Here is a 12472-nt window from a genome sequence, read left to right on the forward strand (position 1 = left end):
TGTATCCTTCAAAACAAAATAAAAATAAAAATGCTGTTTATCACTAATGAGTATACAGGCCTTCATTTCCCTTTCTAACCACCAAAAGTTCACTGGCCGGGGCAGCAAGAAGGGATATAAAGGTTTGTTCACTTTCTGAGGATAGGCCCTTATATAGGAATGGTTGGGGAAATAGGATAAATATTAATCCAACCCAAATAGCTAAGACAAGGCTATGATGGCGATGATCTTTATAGAGAAAATGCTGTATTCTTGAGGTGACATGCCTAAGTTTGGTATATGCATGAACGAATTATTAGATCAGTCTACATAATGGAGTTGGATGTCATTTCGTGGTAATTAACATGTCATTTCTTGTTACCAAATAGTGGCAAATCTTGTCACCGACTCACTGTTGTACCTTGTGTTTATACTTTTGCCAATAGGGATCTTTTACTAGCTTCTGAGGCCATGTTTGGTAGATGCCTAAAAATGAGTGGTTCTCATTTTAGTTAACAGTAATTATGTATTAGAGATTTAGATCTCTAACAATCATTACTTGTTAACGTTACTCATTATATATTAGAGATCATCTCTAATACATAATTGTTGTTAACTAAATTTAGACAAACTCATTTTTTGCATCTGCCAAACAGGGCTTTATGGTTCACAAGGAATAAGAGGGGCCAAGAGTAGTGATAATTTCACTTCATTTTCTTCTCGCCCAATTTTATTTCCCCCAAAACCAAGAATTTGAAGATATTGATGACCCATAGCAACTTTGTTCCAGCACATCATCATTATCTAAGCCTTATCCCAACTAAATGGGGCTGGCAAGATGAATCCTTTTCTGCCATTCCACGCTATCAAGGGCCATAACTTGAGTTAGACCATAAGTCATCAAATCTTTTCTTGCTAACGCCTCCCACGTGCTTTTGGCGAGATAACGATAACTTTTATTAAAAAGAAAGGAAACCAAAGAGGGGATTAACCCGCCGAGATAGCAAGATGATTAACCTCCAAAACAAGACAGATTACAACCCTTTAAGTTAACAGTATTAGAAGCCCACTCAACTAAATACTGGTGCACTTTCTGGACTATGATCCCACCGAGTTGGAAACACCATTGAAGCATCTCCCGTTCCTTTCTTCCCACACCGACCACCAAACAGCCAATAGAGACATTCTCCAAACCGTAGTTCTTTGTTTGCCTATCTTAGACCCATGCCAGGCTTTGAGCAGACGATCGGTTGAATCAGGGAAGGACCGGGAGATATCGAAGGAGTTTAGGATAGCTATCCACACTTTGGTTAATGAAGGGACAGTGAACGAACAGGTGGTCCATCGATTCTTCATCAGCCATGTAACAAAGCCTGATATTTGTAATTATCATTCCCCTTTTCCTCAGGTTATCGACAGTCAAAACTTTCTTCTTACCAACTAACTTGCCGAACACTGCTATCTTTGGAAGGACTTTATATTTCCACACTTGATCTGTCATAGCTTCTTCCAAGCATTCCCATTGCCCTTTTAGAGCCTTTAACTTGTACTCACTCCAAACCGGCCCGCTTATTGGTCTCCGTTACGCACCAAACCATCTGTGTGTACTTTCCATCATTTATTACTTATTATTGGTGCTACTCCTAAATTTCCTTAATTACATTCATTTCTAATTCTATCCTCTAAATATTTTTTTTTGGGCAAAAGGTGGGAGCACACCACCTGAATTTATTCAATAAAAATATATCATGTACAGACAGGAAGGAGGCTAAAAAAGAACAACACCAGCCCCCCCACCTAAAATATTTATTTATTTATTTTTTTTTAAAAAACAAACCACAGCTTACAAAAAGATACCAAGAAAAAAAATCCTCCAAAAGGGGGCCCCTGCCAGCCGGCCATCCAAAAATTAAAGGAGACGCACACACATGTATGTTTTTTTTTTTTTTTTTCCTTTTAGCTAACACAGACTAATCAGTATCAGAGATCAAACTGCAGTTTGCAAAACAGAGGAAGAAGCTCCCAGCTCTACACCCCTTTGGGTAAAGCTTAAGAGCGATGCCAGAAAACCCCGCGCTTTCTGGCGACTCCTCCAACAAACCAGCTCCAAAGCTCAACACTGAAACCAAACAACACAACTCCTGCTGATTCTGATGAGGATTCCAGCTGCAATACAACAAACAGGCCTTAACTGCAATAACAAACCAGATCATTTGGATGCTAGAAACATTTAATTCTCATGTGCCTCAGAAACAAACATTCCCAGCCCAACCATAGACTACAGGGACCATCTCTGGAAAAGGACTGTTGTTTTCCTCATGCACTCTGCGCCTAACGCTTCCAATTCCCGCTTTATCCAGAACTAGCTCACTCTTTACCCGTGCAGGGAGGTCTTCCCGTCTGTTAAAAACTCTGCCCTCCGAGGTATTGCTGCCTAGCTTTGCTAGACTGTCTGCGACTCTGTTAGCCTCACGAAAAACATGTGTGATTGAATATTCCATATCTAACACTTCTCTGTGGATCTCCCCTATTATGTACCGGAATCTCCACACCGAGGAAGCACAATCTGACTGAAGGGAGTCGATTATCATTTGAGAGTCTGCTTCTATATTCACCTTCCGCACTCCGTGCTCTTTGCAGAGTTTTATTCCCTCCAACAATGCTTTTCCTTCTGCCATCGTGTTAGAGGCAATCCCGTAAGAATTGTGGAATGCAAAGATGAGATTGCCCTCTTGGTCCCTACGCACTCTCACTGCCTCCTGATATTCCTGGATTCCCACTCGACAAGCTGTCAGTATTCAGTTTTGCCCAGCCTGTCAAAGGGCGCTTCCATTTTGTTATAATTAACTTAGAATTACTTCCATCCTTCTGGCAAGCACCAGCCACTTGCATACACACTGATTCCTGAAAGGAGCTACTATCAGGCCCCGGTAAATGGACTGCAACCTCACGAATCCATTCATTTACCTTCCTGATGACTTCCCGAGTCACTATTTCCTTGCCCTAAAAAATTCTACCATTTCTACAGTCATAATTCCCATACTGTGATGCTCGGGATAATTCCTCTTAAACATTTAAACTTAGATTATTATGGGGCCAACCCATACCATTGCTGGAATCTCTGGGATATTGATTGGTTTTGATAGAATCTAACATCAAAGATGATGCCGAAATGGCACCATACTATAGATGCAAGCTTCCCCCTGCTAAAAAGAGGTGATCTATAGTCTCGACATCATCTCCCTCTAATATCTACTTCAGTACCGGCCGTGTTTCCCTCCACCTGCACTATAGTTGCAGGTGGCATGTGATAAGAATCTGAGCTGATGTTGCCCACGTCGAGCCCATTTGGGCCATAGAGTCTAGTTGATACTCCATCCTGGACAACATTCCTGCCTTCTGGATTAGTAGCATTAGCAGCTCCACACGTATCGCCAGCATCTCCCCTGCTATACATATGCATCATCTGCCCTGAGTGGCGCAGCTCCGATGAATTAATATTTAGACAGCAAACACACTTAGACGCCATGTGAATTCCATTTGTTTTTGGACTGCAGCATAAACCAGAAGCGCATTGTTCAGTACTTTCCATGCACAGATAGAAATCTTTGGGGGAAGGAACCTATTCCTAATATGCCTGGATTGAATTATATTCTAAGCTGTTTTTGTGGAAATTTTTTTTGTGGAAGATGCCATCCAAATCAGTCGATCTGCATGATTTGACAATGAGACGTCACTCCAACTGACTCAGTGCTTCATTGGGCAAGATACCTTCCAGGACTGACAGATTCCAGCCTTCACCTTCAGACCATAACTCAGCCACTTTCATATAGTTCAGGTGTCCTGGAATTTGAATTCCTTCATTGTCTTCTAGCCTCCCTAGTTCATACCAACTCTGGTTCCATACATTTACATTCCCTTCACCTATCAATCATCTAGAAAAACGTTGAACTATCGGCAGACAACGAACCACACTGCGCCATTCAGTGGCACTGAGAACCAACAGCTATTCCAACACTTTTCAAGGAGACCAACCCACTCTGAGGAGAAGCTAAATCTTGCTAACTCCTTAGAAATGAAGCTCCATTCCAGTCGATCATATGCCTTCTCCATATCGAGCTTGACAGCGATATTGCCTCCCCTGGCTTTTCGATCTATCTCACTAATTAGCTCACAAGCTCGAGAGATATTTTCTTAGATTTTCCTTGAACAAACACCCCCTGCTCATCCAATGCAAGCTTTGGGAGAATCTTTGCTGATCAGAGGGCAATGAGTTTGGTGAAAATCTTGTACATGCAGTTGCATAAGCTTAAGGGCCTGAAGTCTGTCATTCGCTCAGGATTAAGGGTTTTAGGAATCAGACATATAAGAGTGCTTCCCAGGCCTCGAGGGATCTCCTCTCAAAAGAAACTCACACACGGCTTTATAGACATCTTCTCCAATAATGCTCCAACATGAAGTGAAAAGACTACCCGAGAAGCCATCTGGGCCAGGTGTGCTGTCCTCAGGGATAGAGAAAACAACCTGTTTCAATTCCTTCCCGTCTGGCGGCCACAATAACTCCATGTTATCTTGCTCTGAGACCTTGAGCCTGGGGATGCATTCTAGCACCTTCTCCAAAACTACACTCCCTTCTTATGTGTGAAGAGTTCTAAAATAACCAACCACGTCCTCTTCTATCTCAGTTTGGGATTCCAACAATGAGCCAGACATAGATTTGATTTGGGTGATCTTCAAGCGGCTGTCTCTCTCAACAACTAAGTCGTGAAAAAAATCTGGTGTTCTGATCACCTTCCTTTAGCCATTTGTTCATAGACTTCTGTTTCCAAATAATGTCCTCTTGGTGAAGAGCCATGGCCAATTTGGATTTGGCCTCTTCTAACTTAGAACATCCTTGTACCGTTCCAAGAGCCAGTTCCTCATGTTCTGCCTTTAACACCTCATCTTCCACTTGCTTTACATTTTGGAAAACATTTCCGAATTCTTCCCTGTTCCATTATTTCAGCATGGTTTTTGGTCTCTTGATTTTAAGAAAGACCGCTGCCATAGGAGCTGCAACAACCTCCTGCTCCCAGCTAATCTTGATGGCTTCCAAGAATTTCTCTTGAGTGGTCCACTGATGCAACCAAATGGCCACACGTGCCAATGGATCAAGATTTGAAGAAAAGGCCTACATCTCATGAGAGCACGCTTCGCACTTGTGTACAAGAAAAGGACCACCTTCCTTTTTTAGCCATCATCACTTTTCATTTTTTCAAATTTCTAAATTAGGAAATCTGCTCCTTTTTTTTTTTGGATAACTGGAATTTTATTGAAAAGGAAAAAAGAAACAAAAGAGAGGTGTCTGCTGAGAAAGCAGACAACTAGCGACCTAGAAAAAGCAAATCAAAGTCCTTAAGACTGTTTACAATGCTCACCCATTCATAGATCAGATTTTTAACCCTGGACCAGACATGCTAGGCCGAAGCAGATTTGTCTTTGAAACATCTGTTGTTTTTTTCCTCCCATACTGACCACCACATAACTATAATCACCATTCTCCAAATGCGCGTGATGGACTTGCCTATCTTGATCCCATGCCAAGCCGAAAGCAAGTTGCAGGAAGACATCGGGATACACCAGCTTATGTTGAATCGAGAGAAGAATTCGGCCCTGATCTGCGAAATGAAAGGGCAGTGGAGAAGGAGGTGGTTCACTGATTCCTCCTTTCATGCAACATAGGCAAATATTGACGATATGCATACCCCTTTTCTTTAGATTGTCTGTCGTGAGAATTCTGTTTTTGCCTACTAACCAGGCAAAGCAGATGAATTTGGGCGGAACATCGTATTTCCAGATAAATGGAGCAGCTGGGGATGAGGGAGCACGCTGGAGGGAAAGTTGGGAGTAGAAAGATCTGATCGAAAAGACGCTGTTTTTTTCTCGAGACCATAGAAGCTTGTCGGGGGAGGAAGGGTCAGGCACGACCTTGGAGCTGAGGAGGAGGAGATCCTCGTACTCTGAGAACTCCCTTTCGTGAAGGTTTCTGAAGCACTTCACGTCCCAGATTATGTTGGTGTTGGAGAAAGAGAAGCAGCTAACGACGAGAATATTTTTCTGAGGGCTCAATCGATAAATATTTGGGAATCGGGACATCAGCGGCATCTCCCCTATCCACGAGTCTTCCCAGAATCAAATAGAATGGCCATTACTGAGCTAAAAAAAGATGTTGTTGAGGATTTCCTTTTTGGATCTCAGGATGCCTTTCCAAATGGGTGAGGCCCTGTGAGCTGACGAGTCTTTGGTCCACCAACCTCGTGGAGAGCAGCCGAATTTACCTTTAATAATGGAATTCCAGAGGGTACCTCCTTCAGTACCCAGTCTCCAGATTCACTTGCCAAGGAGGGCCTGGTTCATGAGATCTTCAGATTTTTAATGCTGGCGCCACCCTCATGGAAGTGTTTACAAACTTCTTGCCAATTGAGTAAGTGAAACTTCTTCTGGTTTTCTTTCCTGCACCACATAAAATCTCGTCTCAACTTATCAATAGCCATCAACACAGAAGGACATTTAAAGAGGGACATAAAATAAATGGGCAGGTTAGACGGGGCTGCCTTGATGAGTGTGAGCCGGCCCCCTATCGAGAGGTATTTGCATTTCCATTTGGCAAGGGATTTCCGAAATTTGACGATGACTTTGTCCCACATCGATTTCAAGGAGAGACCGATAGCGAGAGGGAGCCCCACGAAGGAGGGAAGGGAAGCTGAATGGCAGCCGATGGATTCTGCATACTTGGCAGTCTCTAAATCCGACAGATTGACGCCATTGAGTTTAGATTTAGACATATTTATTCTCAAACCTGAGACAGCCTCAAAGCATCGAAGCCTTGTGTGCGAATTATCAATGAATATTTTCTTAAATATAGAAAGCTTTGTTACTTACCTAAGTAACAAAGCTTTCTTTCATATATTTATTTTTAGTCAGGGAATAATCTTAAATATTTTCTTATCTAAGTATCTTCTTATTTTAAAAAGCTTTGTTACTTAGGTGCTTTCCTATTTCATAGATTCTTATTTTAGATATTTTCTTAAATATAGAAGGCTTTGTTACTTAGGTGCTTTCCTATTTTATAGATTTTTAGATTTCATATCTTTTATTACAGATTATAAGGTTAATTATAAATAGGACTTCTGTCCTATGGAATAACACAACTTGATCAATATTCTCTTTATGAAATTTTCTTCTTTTCTCTACGGTGGCTGTTGAAGGGAGGGAAAATGATCTCTAGTTCTGGACTAAAGGACTGTTGAGCTTGCTTACAGTCTTGCATTTGTGATCTCTAGCATCCGGCTAGAGGATTGTTGGATCTTTTCCACAATCTCTTTATTTATTTATTTTATTAATTTATGTGCTTTCCCTTTCGGGTTTGCATTATCTACATTCTCTGGAACCTGAAAGGTTTCCGAATGTTATCCACAGCTTCTTGAATTGAAACCAGAATGGGAGAGTGATCAGAAAATAGGTGCGTGAGATGAGTTACTTTAAAAGATGGGAAGTCATGGATCCACCCCATAGAGATCAATATACCCTGTCCAATCAGGCCCACATCCGGATACTTCCTTATCTGTTATTACATCATGTGAATCTGGACCCCACAAACTTCGCATCAATTAGAGCCGCTCCATCGACAGCTTGCCAAAATTCTTCCACTGCTTGAGTATCCGGATCCCTACCTCCCAGTCCCACCCTTTCTTCCGTCTGCATTACTACATTATAATCCCCACATACTGCCCACGGCCCTTGGAATTGGCTGCCTACCTGCCGAAGTTCCTCCCAAAGCTGGTTCCTACCACCACGAGACTGCCATGAGCATCACCTCCTTATCACAGCCTTCCACCCTTGCTTTAAACGAAACACATTAATGGGAAGCTCTAACATCACTTGGACAAAATCTTTTACAGAATCCAAATCTTTGTATCTGATGTGATGTTTTTCATCATTCCCTCGAGCCCCAATTTCCTTGCTATTTTTGGCAAATTTGCTATTGACACCATTGGGTCTTGGATCATCACAATGCATGACTTGTGTTCTTTAATTAATCTACAAAAGTACCTAACTGTCGGGGCATTACCAACTCCTCTCGCATTCCAGGATATTAAGCTAATCATCTGAGACCCATCCATCTTGCTCAGCCTCGCTTGCCCCTCCTGATACCCATCTTCCTCCACAACACCATACCATGTTATCTATTATTTACTGGCCTTTTCCTGATTCCCGCATTCCTACCTGCCCCATACTTAATGAGTGGAAAGATTCTGTCTCATCGGTTTCAGCCATTGCCTCCAGGTCTACCTACAGGACTGGGTTCTCTACAAAGAATCTCTTGTCCTCTAAATGGTGCTCCGCATTCAACATATCTTCCCTGGCCTGAACTGCGGTATCATAGACAATATCCTCTGCACTATTATCTTCCATTCTGACTACTATATTGGTCAGGCCTCCAGTCTGTCATCAATATCATGCAATTCAGGGGACGTAAACAGATCGTGAATGTCTACCATTCTGCAACTTCTTTAGCCTCTTCCTTCTGTGACATCCATTTTTTTGCACGTTTTCTTTTGTGGCCAGAAGCTGATCCTGTGTTCTTTGACATTAATTTTTGTCCCGCTCCCTTTGATGCATGAGCTGACTGAGTAGAGCCGGCCACAAATTGTGGCCCCGCTCCATTTCTCCGAAGGGATTCCATTTATTCCATTTCCTGATTTCTGCTGGTTGTCCAATGCTTACCTGGAGAAGCATTAGCACTCTTCTCACCCTACTAGGGTGAGAATGGAGGTCCCCTTTTCATCAACTGATCCAGTCACTGAGCTCGGCAGCTCACTCCTCCGGTTGATAACCCCTTTTGGGACTACGATCGGATCATCTTCATCCCCAGACCGGCATTGAAGAACCTCTACAAAAGACCTTCTGTCAGACATCCTTCTCAGAGCGTACAAGCTTTGCCGCTGTCTTCTCTTCCTCTATTAATGGCTCTCTCATTTCCTCATACCATTTTGGTTGCTTCTTCTCACCTTCGCTGGCTTCACCAGGATCTTCCTCCCATTGAAAAGTGTGCCATCCATCTGCACTTCCGCCTCTTTTGCCTGAAACGGATGAAGACATATCTACACCCTCCTCCCCCTACTTTTTTTCCAGAACTAGCTGATTTGGGTATATACACATCTTAGATTTGCCCAATTTTTTAGAAAGCCCTGCAGATTTCCTGCTGGGTTGATATGAATGGAAGATTTCCAACAAATATACTACATAGGTTCCCTCTCAACATAACTGGCTGACATTGAGCCCCATGGACTTATAGCATTCGAATGCATCGATGACACAATTAGCTATCAGCTTTAACACTGGGTGGGTCAAGTTGAGTGCAAGTCGGTGGTGTGAGCTGCATAGCTAGCAGTGCAAATTGTCGAAACCTACTCAGGCAGTAAGATGAATGATAGTTAGATGGAGGAGGAAACCTTTTCAGGTAAGTCTGGCAGAGTGATGGATGATTCCCAGGTGTACTTGTAGCTTGCATGTTTGGCACACAAATTCAATAGACTGTCCAAACTACGGTTCTTAGTTTAGATGCATCATGAACTGCAAATTACCCTTATTGATTATCTGACTATTGAATTGGTGGGCATTTATTGGATGTTCAAAAATGAAAAACATCCACAACTTCTGGATGAATTTATTGGTTTGAAGCAAATGCATTATAACACTTATTCTTTGTTAAAGGACTGTTGTTGCTTGCTGCTGCACCGATTTTCACGGTGTAGACTGAGGATGAAGAAATGAGGGGAGTGAAAGATAGCTGACAGCACAATGATCCAACTGCCAAAATGGATGGCCTAGATCATTTGTGATGCAGGGATAAGCATGATGAGGTCGATCACCGTCTTCCTCAAGGGGATAACTACTCCGAATCCATGAAGCTTCTCTGAACTCCTCATAGAGATACCTCGAATCTACGAGGAAAATATAAGAAAAAAAATTCTAAAAATTGATTGATAGATAATAAAAACGAATTTACAACCATTTATATAATGATATCAAACCTTGGAATAAGTTTCAGAATCAAACTGCAGCTCAAACTCTCTAAAATTCATGATTTACAATAAATAGTAAACTTACTACTTATAGATGGTCATGATTCCCACTAGACTTCATGGTTTTCGGCCAAAAATATTAAGTGTCCCATTTGGCTTAACCATGTTATTCTCTTAATTTTTATAAGCACTCTTCATGTTGGACACAGCTCCTAAAGCTCACAGGATGAAGAGTTATAATCAAACAAAAACTTATTATAAATAGTAAAAATGAAATTAAAAAGGATCGGTTATTGATTTGATGGAATCTTGCAAATTAGCATGGGCAACCCAGCATAGCAGGGTTGGGTGGCTAAAGTAGCTTCTCCTGCCCCAAAATCATATGAGGTATATCAAATAACTCATTCCGGTTTGGGAGCTACCCCGGTTTTAAGGTTCTGACCGTCCAGATCACTTCCTCCTCTGATCGGGCCTTCTTTGATCTATATTGGACATAAAAGTGTCCACGACCCACTCTACATCAATTTGTGACAAAAGACCACATGACGGGATTTGGGCTACATGAAGCAGTTTTTATTTGATTATCCTGGCCATATGAGAAATGGCCAATGCAATGGAGCTTAGATCACTTGGAACGAAAAAGGTCTATGGAGACGACAGCCCATCATGTAGGCCCCATGATATATTCCCCTTGCCTCTCATGGATCACACCTTTGATTGACCACAGATCTGTTCCATCTTGTTGCCATGGCGGATTTGATTGCGCCATGTGGGTTTGTCAAGATGAGCTCTATGAGTAGTTACTGGACCTAGCAGCTCTCAAATAGACATGAATTGCCTACTATGTAACTCAGTACGTGAATGCTGAGTAAACTGTGGGGCCCACTGTGATGTGTGTCATTATCCATACTGTCCATCCATTTTACCATCTCATTTTAAGGCATAAGCCCAAAATTGAAGCATATCTAATGTTCAGGTGGACCACTTCACAGAAAACAGTGTAGATCATGACATCCACCGTTGAACCCTTCCTAGGACCCATGGTGATGTTTGTTTGTCATCCAACCTGTTTATAAGGTCACACAAACATGGATGAAGGGAAAACAGGTCTGCAACGAAAGTTTTAGATCAAACTCCTGTGTAAAACGTTCATCCAGAGTTATATGCAATCTGCTTTACTTTCAAACATGCTTGGTGTGGGCCATCTCTAACAGTGCAAGCTGTTCAACCTACCACGTCAAGTCACCATAAACATCGTTGGTGGTAGACTCACCAAGAAATCGGCATTCTTTGTAACGTGCGCCTTGATTTAATGAACATGACCATCTGATCAATGGCTGAGAAAGCAGACGGTCCAAATCATTTATCTACAAGTTCTGTACGTACATGCAGTAACATCCATCTTGCGGTTCACACCTATGACTGTGGATCCAAGTGTGGAGCTGACATGGACATGGACTGTCGGCCCCACCTCGCGGCTACTCTAAGCCATCTTAGCAAGTGCTTCCGAAATGAATCTTATCCATCAAATTTGGAAGATTCTTGCGGCAAGGCCCCTCGATAGTGGGTGCTGTTGGATCAACGAACAATGGATCCAACGAACACAGACTGAAACTCCAGCATACTCCATATATCCTCTGGTCGAGGATATATAGTTCATTGTGCATCACACCTGATCAAAATATGTACAGGAAAATGGACCGTTGGAAATCTCAACAGCCATATTCTGCATAAACATACGTGGCCTGCCTAATGAGAGTCGTTGATTGCTTCCTGGGCTAGGGTACAAAGACAGTAGGTCCGAGCTACTGGTGCTTGTCTTATCACACGTTGGTGCACGTGCCAGTTAGCAGGTTTGGAAGTAGAGACGTGCAAGCAACACTCGCATGGAAAGTGCACGTACTAGCTCACACGCAGCACACGTGTCAATATGTCAGATGCTTCACACATCCAACGGTGCTTAAGGTGGCCCCTACCATGGAGACCCTGCATGCATCTAATCGGTAGACGCGGCAGGTTAAGAAAAATCGACAACGGTCCATATTTAATGACTAGTGGGTCCCACATGATGAGTAGACAGAACTGATTTTTAGCATATGACCATTTTTCACTGTGTGGTCCCCTAATGCACCCGTCGGATGTTCAATATACTTGCCAGGTTGGGACGTTTGCCGCGTGTGGACAAGGATACACGTGGGACTAGCAACCTTCCAATTTGCAACGGTCACCTTTTCCGCTTTATCCGAATTCGAAAGAGCTCTTTTTGTGTATGTCTCGACTAAGAATCGCTACAATTTGTCGCTCGATCAGGGCCCAAACGAAGATATGAACTAATAATCGGAACCGTCTATTTTCTGGGAAGCACCTACAAACGCATATTAGTGAATTCGCATTGAACAGAAAGTTCGGCCCATTGGTTTATGAAT

Source organism: Magnolia sinica, chromosome 1 (assembly GCF_029962835.1).
Source record: "Magnolia sinica isolate HGM2019 chromosome 1, MsV1, whole genome shotgun sequence".
Taxonomy (NCBI): Eukaryota; Viridiplantae; Streptophyta; class Magnoliopsida; order Magnoliales; family Magnoliaceae; genus Magnolia; species Magnolia sinica.